Raw genomic sequence first — 11,264 nt, forward strand, 5'->3', positions numbered from 1 at the left:
CTTGCAATTTATTTTTAGGTGATTGTATTTTTACATAGGAGTACAGGCCCTGGTGCGGCTTTAAAAGTAGTTCAAGTGCTTGTATTGATACCAGCAGGCTTGCCAAGTTTAGGCTGGGACCGGATCCAGCTCCCTGACACAGTGAGCAGGGTAAGCAGGTGTAGAAAACAGATTAACGATACTAACAGAAGAAGTAAAGCCAACGCTCCTGTGATTATTATTTGAAATACAATTCATATACTGTAAGTGAGACAGAACTGTTTGTCGTGGGTTATTTATTTGTATGTATGCATTCAATTGAGGCAATGACAGGACAGACTCATGTATTCTATTGTAAACTATTCTGAAGTGACACTGACATTAGAAAACGTGATCATTAAAAGAGAGGGCGACAGTGAGAGGGAGGCACTGTAAGGGTAGAGGACATAAGCACACAATAAGCACAGAGGTGGGTCAACTCATGAGATCTATATACAGCCAACAACTCAACCAATTTATTATCTCCTAAGCGGGATGAATGGACTTCCCGGATTTCATTTGGATAAGAAATGAGGCACAGCAAAGAAAACCAATCCGTCATCATTTCCCCGTGCTCTGGACAGGCTATGAATGGCTCTTAAGAACACCATTTATTAAGGCTTACGCTGTACTGTATACCCCTGGTTCCTCTTAAAATGTTCAATTGCACCACTGCTGGTCATGAATCAAGACATGGACTCTCAAATCCCCAGGGACAGAGTCTCAGGGAAGAAAAATGAAGTGCACCATCAGCCCTCTGCAGCAGTGCAGCCTGCTGGTGGTGACGATATCATCATGTTCCTTATCTTTAACCTTGTTTTGTCCGTTTTAGTACGGGAACAATCAGAGTTATTTTATTCTCTTTTTCTTCATTGTCTTCTATCACAATCTGTCTTCTCAGCTATTTCATATTATGACAAATCAATACTTATTTAACTCACGCTGCCTTTCCAGCTTAATATAAATTAAAGCCGGACTGATACATCAGCATAAGATGATTTTAGCGTATCACAGATCTCTTATTGTAGTGTAGAAAAGAAAAGATATTTTTGAGATAAATATTCAAAGAAGATTTTTTTTAACTTGGAAACAGCAGTTGATAACATAATCTCACTTCAAGATCCATTCAGTGGCTCTCTGGAGCTATTTAGTCAGATCACATGATTTTAGAAATAGTGTCACAATGTGCAAAATAGTGTTTAACACAGAACAATGGTGAGGTTATTTTCCAACCCTAATATGTCCTCTGTATGTATCTAGGTCACAATCAAAGCAAACAGTTAATTGATCAGTTAGTCAATATCCTCTGTTTAGCAAAACTCATTCTTCTTCAGTGGAGATAAAGTGAACATCATTGGGTTATGTGGACTGTTGGCCAAATAATACATAAAACATTTCAAAGTTACCTTGGGCTCTGGGAAAGAATTGTTTTTTCAAGCAAAAATGCACGTTTTGTCACATTATGACAGTAAATTGAATATCTTTGGTTTTCTGTTAGTCTGATAAAACAACCTATCTACAAAAGCTATTCTAGATGAATGTTTTGTTATATTTGTAGAAAATCTCTCAACATTCCGACAGCAATCAATACATCAAATGCTCTGTCTCTAATAAAAGAGAGGAATCTGTATCTGTGGCTGTTGTAGGCCTCAAATAAGCCCATTAAATAGTTTGCCCGTATGAAAAGATTGGACAGGCTACCTAGCCTTGGCAGATGTAATACTAAAGCTACTAGCGAGCTAGAAAGGAAGAGAAAGTGCAGACAAAATGTACATATCCAACATATTAGCTTGATAGTAGTGAATGCTAAAAATAGTCATGTGCGTTGTTGTGTTCATCATGATGTTAGGGGTTTTCCTACGTATGAGACATGAGGAAACGCTAGTTGGATACAGTTAGTGATGTGCTGCACTCACAGAAATTGTCCATTATGTTGCTGTTCAGCAGCTAACTAGCCCAGTAGCACAAAGCACACAGCCCCTGCAAAACAAACAAGTTAGTGGCAGCGGATGTGACAGACTTTCATTCAGCCGCTAACCCAGTAGCACAAAGCACACCGCCCCTGAGCCAAAGGACAGTGCCAATGGCAACAAGAGAATTGCTCAGTGGCTAACATTAGCACAAAGCACACCGCCCCTCAGTCAAAGGACAGTGCCAGTGGCAACAAGAGAATTGCTCAGCGGCTAACATTAGCACAAAGCTCACAGTTACAGCACAGAGCAGTTGTTTATTTTGTTGAACTTAGCAAACTAACCGCAGAGATATCCCTCAGCTGGCCAGCAAAAAGCTACTTTGGAGGAGTGGCTGGGTTATTTTTTCAGTTGGATACCTTCCAGCTGCTGCTTCACAGCTTTAAATGTTATTATCCAAATCTGCTTGAAAAGTATTAGCCATGCTCTAATTGCAAGATCATGTTTCATCACTGTTCCTGTATCGTGTGCGAAGACGGGCTGATGATTGACCCACCTGATTAGTATCAAATACGGATATTGTGTTTTCTCTCAGTGCATTAGTCATCTGATCATTCTGGGCGCACATTCAGATTACAAAACTTTTGTCTGTGTAACTGACTGTCACGAAAACAATTACTGTAGACAAATGATGTCTTAACAAGACAAAAATTCAGGCAAGTCGTGGTGCCAGCTTGAATTATAGGCAGTCTCAGGTTGTCATCAATAACAACAGAGATAACTTATGAGTTGTTAGGCTACTCTCTCTTGGTAATTGCTGCTGCTGCTGCTGCAGAATTGGCTGAAGGCAACACAATGTAGAAAAATGCATCAGAAGTTAAACTTACATCCATTAGTAAATTAACTTAAAGATGTGATCATGCACAATGAACCTAATATACAGTAATTAGAGCAAACCAAGTGTCCAGTATGGTTGAGTCATTTTTATCTGTCATCCTGAAGAGTTACAGTGGAGCCACTTTCACCGGCAGCAGCCTGCAGGAGAGTGTAGCTGCTGACATACAGTATCCAATGAGATTTATCCCCCCACTGCTGGGGACTTCTCAAACTAAATTAGCAGCAAATAGCTGCTGTCTCGGCCCGTTTTTGTCACAACAATGAAGCATGTAATTGTTCTGTACACATGCGCGAATATTTACCCAACAAACACTTCTCCCTCTCAAGTCTTTCATGCATGCGGGCACATTTATGCAGGGTTCTCTTATCGGGTGCCACAAAACATGCAGGTTTTGTGGTGGTGTTTTTGCTGTGTAATTGTTTGTGCACTGCTGGCGTGCACTTCACAGTGCTATCTCGGACATGCTCCTGTTGAAGCGTTTTAGTCGTGAAATCAAGTGCAGGATGGCTGATTTTTAAAAAAAAAAATTTATGTAACCATATAGGTCTGTCAAAGGCAAGCACGAACAGTGTCCAATTTGGCACGGAGACAGGTGAAGCATGTTGAGACGAATTGCGAAATGAATGTTTGATCAGTAAGAGGCTGCTGCAGCAAAAATCACCACCTCAGAACGTCTGAACAAAGCCTTTCTAATAAGTGTGTGTGTTTTTGCAAAGCTCATAACAATAGTGGGAATTACTGGGATTCAAAACGACATTTCCATGCTTCCTTTCTTCTCGCCTTGACTCACTTACTCACTGTGTTATCATAAGGAGTGAAGACTGAAGCCTGTGTAATATTTTAATTCTGCATACATTTCCATAAAGACCTTTTGTCTGTAATTTCCAAGATCTCAATCTGTCAATCAGCCCTCCTCGGTAACGTGTGCGGCTCTCTGCAGTGGGAGGACCCACTCTCCCCAAAAACATCATTAGTCAGCCCCGCCGTGCAAAGCTATTTCTGACAGCGGCTCATCAAAGGGACTCCAGATGAGTGAGGAAGAGGAAGGACATGCTCAACCTCTGACCTGATGCTCTGTTGATATACAATCCTCCAGCTGCTGTGAGGTGGGAAACCACAGCGTTAAGATGGCAGGCCACAGTGATGATTAATAGAATAGATTAATGCACAAAGTCTTGTGCCGTTATGTGCTGCAGTCGCTGTCCCCAGGAGGTGGCTGTGCACTTACACATTGCCCTCTGGTGGTTACATCTGCACAAACATAACATGCTAATGCATGTAGGGAGAGAGGATCAGTGCATGTTCTGATTTAATGATATTTCCATCTTAAGTGCAACTTTTGACAGATTTTATAAATTACTGACATTTTTTTTAATATCTGTTTTAATTGTTCTGTATTTATTAACAATTGTATTAATTACATTTTTTTAATTTACCTTCCCATTTAACCGTCCATTTTATGTATTGCTTTTTTAATTAATTAAAATAATGTTTTTTTTTATTTATTAAGATCTCATTACTGTGTTATTTCCCACTTTTTATTTCATCTGTTGGCTAAGTTTTGGTGCAGTATGACTGAAACATTAGCTCTGTTATCGTTGGCTTCAGATGTCTTGGTTTTCCATTATTACAACACTGGGGACATCTTTGTTCCAGTGTCAATTTGCTGTAAGCCAGTCTTATCACACTACTGGCTTTTTCCTCCCTGCTCTGGCTCACTCTTTGCCCCTCAAAAGGACTTTGTGTAATTTGGCTGCGAGAGTACATATCACACATCAGACTGGCACATAACAGATTTAAAGCCTGAGGTTCTGACATTTTTCAAATAGAGGGGCAGGAAATGGAAGAGACATTATGGATAAAGTTCATACAGAAGTAGTGCAGTTCTTGTGCTCACTGTTATGATCAAACACAGGGCCCTTCACTGTGTCACTTCATCATGATTTCAATAGTTTTTCAGAAGTGAAAATAAAAATCATGATGCAAAATTGATCGATCGATCATGTCGCAATCGCAATGTCTCAAAATGAATCACAACTTAATGTTTTGGTATTTTTACCATATTGTGCTAAGAAACGTGTGTTTAGCATATTGAGAAGGCAGTAGCTTGTATCATATATTTTTGAAGGCAGCGCATGCAAATACAGACACTTGAGAGAACTCTGTAAAGCAGCAGGACATAGAAAAATAAGTGCTTTTAATGCTCTCACTGAAATGTCTCATTTGACCCCCTGGAGAGTGAAGTTAATGTCAGTTTACCGAGGAAAGCTCCTCAGGTGGACTGAAACTGTGACGCAAATGTTAATTTTGTGATTTTCAGCACGTAAAGGCAGCCTTTGAGAAGCTATTTTTGAGTCTAATTAGAACCATTTCATATTGGTTTATATTTAACAAAGGCTTGTTGATTTGATTACCACCACCTACATTTGTGCGAACGAGTTTCTGACCCGCAGAGAATTACCTATTTCTGCAGAGAAAGCTTTCAGACAGCCTCGGGTTGAACAACATGTGAAGTTAAATATAGGAACAAAAGTGAAAGGGCTGTTGCAGTTCATTAACAATTCAGGGATGTCTTACATTATGGGCTCATTTCAAGTCTGTTAGAATAACAATCTCAACCTGTCAGAGGCAAAATAACAGCCCAGGCATTTTTAGTGGGCGTAACTTTGATGGTTGCTGTTGCCACAAAGGATAACGTTAAAGACGTTGAGGACGACATGCAGCCATGTTGAAGCTATCAGCTGAAGCAATCTGGCGAAAAACGTTATCATTCATTTGAAGCGGTGTTTCTGACCACCTGACAAATGCTATTCACTCTGTTAGCTTTGTTTTTGGTCTCTACCAACTCCTGAAGGTAGTTTGTCTCTTCAGCTGTGTATTCCCCACGAGGGGAACTAGGCTCTAACTGTGTCTCTCTGCTGTTTGGTGCTGAGCAGTGAATTTAAAAGCTCTGTAGAGCTACCTGCTGATGCCGGAGACGATAATATGAGAGTGGTAAGAGTGACCCAAAACTGTAGCCAGACCCCTGAGCAATGAGCTGAAGCTTACATATAGCCAGGGGGAGCTGCAGATTCAGGTGATTTATTTATTTATTTTTTCACATTTGTCTTTGATTTTGTTCTTACAAAACTTGGAATTGAGTGAGGAATCATTCTATATTGCAGCAAAATAGAGTAAAATAAAATTCCCTTTTCCACATAAATACGGAGCAATGAAGACCACACTGTACACTCACTGTCACAGAAATACACATACATACACAGTCCATCTCATTACTGCAGTGTCCATCCCTCAGAGTTAAACATTTGGCACCATTACCCACAGATAAGGAACACAGACCAACCTGATGCTACTGTATATGTTGCCAAAGAACATACCATGTCCAGAGAGAAACACATAGTATAAGAGGGCTCTGATTTACATGGGCAAAGTAGAACACAGAACTCAGCCTTCCTTTTGCACCGAGCTCTTACCTTTCTTCTGTAACACTTGACAGAAACCTGGCAGCTTACCAGTTAGCAAAACACTGATCATCCTCAATAACCTGTTGCACTGCTCATTGAACCAGCAACAATTGACACGATGCAGTAGCAAGCTAGCAAGCTGTGATACCTTGAATTAAGGACAGTAAAGTGTTTCCTGTCTGATTTCATTTGTGCAGTAAGTTAATTCCAGAGCAATGAGCAATTCATTTAGCCTTCGCATGATAAATTCATGGCTCTTCGTAGAAATCTGCCTTCCTAAATTAATCTTATATAAGTCGGGTAAAGAATAAAAGGCAGAATATTTGTGTCAAGGTAAGATGCTGAATTTGTGTAGATCTCTCTTAAACAGTCATCCCTTGATCCTTTACTGCCAGTTGTTGCAACTATAAGCTATATTTTTGTGCATGTTGGACTTGAAATGCAAATTAGCATTTATTATATAAAATTATAAACACAACTGGGGCTGCATCATGGCAGCCATTTTACATACATTAAGAAAAAGAAGATACTTAGAAACACACTGCAGAATAGGCTAAATGGGGCAATGAATTATAAGCAGTGGGTCCGTGTTAACAGCTCCTAGTTTGTGACACAGGGCCACTCTTAAAAAAAAAAGGCCCATGTTATTCCATTTGATATTGTTCTCTGGTTTTGCATATACTAAAATACATTTGCAATTGACACTATGACCTCTAAAGAAGATAACAGCATGCGCTCTTTGGGGTTTTGTTATCTACCAAACTTCATTTGTTGTATGTTGTGTACATTATGTTTAAAATATCTGAACCCTGACAAAAAGAGAAATAACTTCAGGCTCTCTCTTTTCCACCCTCTGCTGAGTGCTGCTCTCATTAAGACGAGTGGACGTTTCTGGCACCATCCACGAGCTTTATCATTCCAGTCTAAGTCAGCTCTCGGACTAAGTCATTTCCAAAATGCAAATGACCATCTGTCTCACTGCTGATATACATATACAGCATATATAATATGCCTGTGCACAGATATATTGTATAATCCTGCTCACGACTGCCCCTGATATAATTCTGCAGAATTTCCTGCAACAACTTGAACTTCATTTGTGCTCCATCGATGTGAGTTTGTTCCAGACTCGAGGCAGCAAAGCAGATCCAAACCTTCATGCTCTCTTCACCTCGTTTCACAGCTCGGATGAGGTCAGGATGTTTATATGCATTGCTTTTTCCCTCTCGAAAATAGCACCGATATTGTTTTTGCCAAGTGTTTGGCTACATTTTTTTGGCCGATCTGTCCACAGAGCACTGCTCACTGTGAACAATCCAAGACAACTTTTGCTCAATGAATTTCTCTCTGCAGCTGCAGATTTGTCACACTGAGCTCTGTATTGTGCTCTTGCAGCGAGTTTTTGCAGAAAAACGCATCCTAAAGAGCACAGTGCTGGTGCTGGGTTACCTCTGTTTGTTCTCGGGTCTTTACAGGAGCTTGTGTGGTCATCCCCGGCCTTGTGAGATTCAAAAACTCTCCTTCTCAGGTCCTCTGAACCCTCCCGATCAGGACATGAGTCCACTTACCTGCTTTCCTAAAGGTAGATAGAATACATAGAAGGATAAACTAAACTGTCTCTTCCCCATGTATCCTAACATGAAGATCAGGACACATTATGAATCCAGGTAATGTTAAATGCTCCATAAACATTTTTATAACCATGTTTGCTAATGCTAAATGTGTTTGGTGATTTAGGTCAGTGCCAGGGCTAAATTTAACCATTCCTCTATTGTTTGTCTTGTGTCTGTAATTAATTTCAGACAGAAAATTAATAGCTAAAGAGCTTACAACTCTCTGATTAAGTGTCCAAAACAATTATCATCTGCGCAGTGAAAGATGAACATCTGAAACACTTCCACGCTCCAGGACTGGAATCAAGTTTAATCACATCTTGAGGAAACATCAGGGTTTGTTCCTTTTTATGATTATTTTGCTTCTCAGCCCGATTAAATTGTTTCACTTCAAAGGCAGCTGAGCAGACAGAAATGTGGGGAGACAGAGAAAACTTCATTCTCACACTTCATTAACGTTGATAAGACATTCTCTTTTGGGGAATAGAAGACCCTGACTAGTGGGAGCCAGATTTGATTACTGAATTGAGCCGAAAATTAGAACATCTGACGCTCAGCTCTGCACATACAGATGATGCTGGATGTGATCTGTTGAGTTGTGAAGAGAAGAAAGGTGTTGTGTTAATACGTCAATTGTGGACATGGAGAGGTTTGATAAGGAGTGTCATCAATATACTTAACATATAAAGTTGCTGGACTTGTTGGCCGGTTTTATTTTAAATGAAATAGGCCAATAAATGAAAGCTTGATACACTGATTAAGACATTTAATTAGGGTTTCACTATTTTACAAATGATAAATGGTTGGGAGGATGTAGAAAAAACAGCCTGTTTATTAGGCATAAAACTGCATAAATTGATTTTATTAGCTACTTTTCGGCAGTGAAATAAAGTTGTAAAAACAAACACTGACTTATTTATCACCTTATAAAGTTGTTATTGCAAACAAACTGCTAAATGCAGACAGCAGACATGCTGCTACAACAAATAAGCCACTTTTCTGACACCGCCAAGTATTTTCCCATTTGTTTGTATTCTCCGTGTGGATCATTTGAATATTTTATATAGATCAAAGCGTCCTCTTTATTTATTTTCAATGTGGATACATTCATTAAGGGGTACGGAAAACTTAAAGCCGACGCTCTATTGCTGTAACTCAAGGCAAAGCACAGAGTCTGTGGCACAGGTCAAGGGAGCAGAGACTTTCTTTAATCATTTTTCAGATCAGTTTTGAATGAAAATGATTTGCTATGTTTCATGCACCCCTTACTGTTATTCACTTGACTGAATATAATACATGAAATAGAATAATAGTATATAAATAATACACGCTGTATAACATTTACTCTATTAACACAATCGACTATATATAATAAATCATATTAATAACAAAGCAAATGAGAAGTGAAAAATAAATAAACATGAAGTGCTCAGTGTGAAGGCACTGCAGAGCCACACCACTGCGCTTTACAGACTTTCATTCAGTGTCCATGGCAACAAGAGCCTTGGAGACTTGTGCCAGGGTAGAGGAGGGTCACCCGTTGCAGAGTTTCTCCATCACCTCCTCGCTGACGCCGCTGATTCCCCATTCTCTGTGTTACCCAGTTGACTGACAGTCCTGATGAGAGGGGAGAGTCGTAGTAAAGTGCGGCAACGTGTCTCAGCGTGTACGCCCACCCAGCCCCCTCCACCGCCCCACGTTGTTCCTCTCATTCTTCAAACAGATTCATGTTTGAGATGATGACCTCTCTCTGGAGAGATTTCATATTTGATGTTAGCTCGCCGCTGTGCCGGATTGGCTGCAATTTCTCGCAGCCCCGGTTTCTGTTATCCCAGTGCAAAGTGTTCAAATATCATATCAGACTAAATTTGCAGTCTGGATGCATATAAATACACTTACGTATCTGTGAGCGAATTATATCTCAGTAGCTCAGAGACTCTAAGGAGTCCCCGGTGTGCCTGAAAGTGTTTCTAACAAAGTGACTAATAGCTTAATTCTACTGTTATTGAATTCTCCAGAAAGTTAATATTAGGCTTCATCCTCGTCATTATGAACTTAAAATCTTCCCAGTCAAGGAAAGATTGGAAGTGTAAATGGTTTGATGTGGGTCAAAAACATCAGAGGCTCTCATTATGTACTCTGCTGCATCGTATCTCGTTTTCACTTGACATGCGAAGTCACACGCTGCAAGAGAGGAAACATCTGGTCCGACAAGACACTAACCCTGCGAAGAAGAAAGCGCGTGAGTGCAGTCACTGGTGTGTGGTGGTGTGGTGTTTAGGAAAAAAAACACACATGCCAAACGCTTTCCTCACCCTGTCATCACCTGTTATGTAGCAGCAGTTCTCACCACTGCCAAAACATCTTCACTGCAGGTACAGAAATAGAAGATACACACACACACACGCACAAAGGTATTATTGCCACTGAGCCGTGGCAGTCTTCATTCCATGTAATGGAGTGTAAATGATATGAAAAGATGTCTTATTAGGGTAATAACAGAATATTTCCTTATTCAATGACATTGTTTTAGATGCAGTGTCATAAGGAGCTGTCAACTGGATGCAAATGGTCACATATGCCTGTCAGTAGCTGATTCGTGCCAGCTTCCCGATCCCTTAGGTCAGGTGCTAATGCCTGACCAATACTATATATGCCAATGGGTAATTTTAACCCTAACCAATCCCCAACCAAGCTCATCCTCATAAGAAAAATGACCATATAGGTCAACTATGAAAGCAGCTTATTACAAACCATATTGACATTTGTTTGTCAGGTGGCGACCTCTTGTGGTCCTTGTAATTATTACAGTGGTAAAGGAGGAAGTCGGCGCAGTAGTACTGTTTGTGTCCAGTGTGTTTTCAAAAGTAAATGGTGCACTGCTTTAACTTACAGCATGTACATGATGGAACTGCAATTACGTAGGTAACAGGTACGTTCGTAACTGAAGTTACATAAGTAACAGTTATTTTATCCCAAACCACAATGTTTTCCTGAACCTAACCTAGTTTTAGTACCTGAACCTAACCAGACTGTGAGCGTACGAAGACAGTGTAGTATGTCTGATGCTGGCACACTGCATGTTGTTTTGGGAAATGCGATATATCTCATTTTGGAAGTGACCAGCAATTGACCCATTCAATCGTTTAGGTATGAGGATGTGTTGCCAAACCACTCACATGAGAAGAACAGATCGGATTTCTACTATGGATCAGGTACTGGCACTGCCCCCTAGAGGTTTCTATGGAAAGCCATACGGGACACATGCAGATACATTTATCTAGGCAGTTTGTCAGTATATAGATTAGGATTGGTTGGCCCACCACTTCAGTCCAAAGATATATATCCTGACAACCAGGAC

Source organism: Pagrus pagrus, assembly GCF_965226575.1.
Source record: "Pagrus pagrus genome assembly, chromosome: 22".
Lineage (NCBI taxonomy): Eukaryota > Metazoa > Chordata > Actinopteri > Spariformes > Sparidae > Pagrus > Pagrus pagrus.